Raw genomic sequence first — 1,325 nt, forward strand, 5'->3', positions numbered from 1 at the left:
AGCCATTATGAATTTTTTTTTTTTTTTTTTTTTTTTGAGACGGAGTTTCGCTCTTGTTGCCCAGGCTGGAGTGCAATGGCGCGATCTCGGCTCACCGCACCCTCTGCCACCTGGGTTCAAGCAATTCTCCCACCTCAGCCTCCCTAGTAGCTGGGATTACAGGCGTGCACCACCATGCCCAGCTAATTTTTGTATTTTCAGTAGAGACGGGGTTTCACCATGTTGACCAGGATGGTCTCGATCTCTTGAGATCGAGAGCCACCGCGCCCGGCAGCTTTTGTATTTTTAATAGAGACTGGGTTTTGCCATGTTGGTCAGGCTGGTCTTGAACTCCTGATCCTCAGATGATCCACCTCAGCCTCCCAAAGTGCTGGGATTACAGGTGTGAGCCACTGCACCGAGCCAGAATCTTCTATTTTTAAGTGTAAGTGTTAAAGGTAGCAACATAATAAAATGACCTCTGTGAATTTGAAATTTGAAAGAATATTTTTTTTCATATTGATACTGCAGTTTGGAGGAATTTCCCACTTTAATATAATTTTTTTAGTGGGTGAAGTTCAGTCTTCAGTTTTTATTTTTAGTCACCTAACTGTAGCCAACTCCTCAGTCATTTTCTCTGGATAACTTTTGGACATCCTGACAGCTTTTGGATTAAAACATTTGCTGTTATTTAGCATGCAAACTAGCTTACTGTGTTCACAGAATGGCCAGTCATGGGGCCATAAGCAACACCTGCCTCTTTAGTGTCTTTCATACCATTACCATCAGCACCAGAAACTTCAGGTGCCCCAAGCTTAAAGCAAAAATTCTAAAGTAAAGTATATTGGCTTCTTCCATGCAATGTGCTGGGTCCAGAACATGCTGTAAAATATCAGAGTTCCTGACTGGGCGTGGTGGCTCACGCCTGTAATCCCAACATTTTGGGAGGTCAAGGCAGGTGGATCACGAGGTCAGGTGTTCGAGACCAGCCTGTAGCCGAGCATGGTGGCACTCGCATGTAATCCCAGCTACTCAGGAGGCTGAAGCAGGACAATCACTTGAACCTAGGAAGTGGAGATTGCAGTGAGCTGAGATCACGCCGCTAACTCCAGCTCAGGTGACAGTGCAGAGTTCCTATGGTTATGACTGACAAATGACAAAAACAACACAAAAACTATGTATTTAGCAAAGATTATGACAAAGATACAGAAAGTGTTTGAAACATTGTTATCCTTCTATCATGTTTTGAAAATATGTTTTAACCTGAAAAATGTACTTTTTCTGTAGAGCATATATATACATTGTCAATTAGTTCTAGGTAGTTAATGCTTTACCTCACATAGTTA

The sequence above is a fragment of the Cebus imitator genome, unplaced genomic scaffold (assembly GCF_001604975.1).
Source record: "Cebus imitator isolate Cc_AM_T3 unplaced genomic scaffold, Cebus_imitator-1.0 Scaffold775, whole genome shotgun sequence".
Taxonomy (NCBI): domain Eukaryota; kingdom Metazoa; phylum Chordata; class Mammalia; order Primates; family Cebidae; genus Cebus; species Cebus imitator.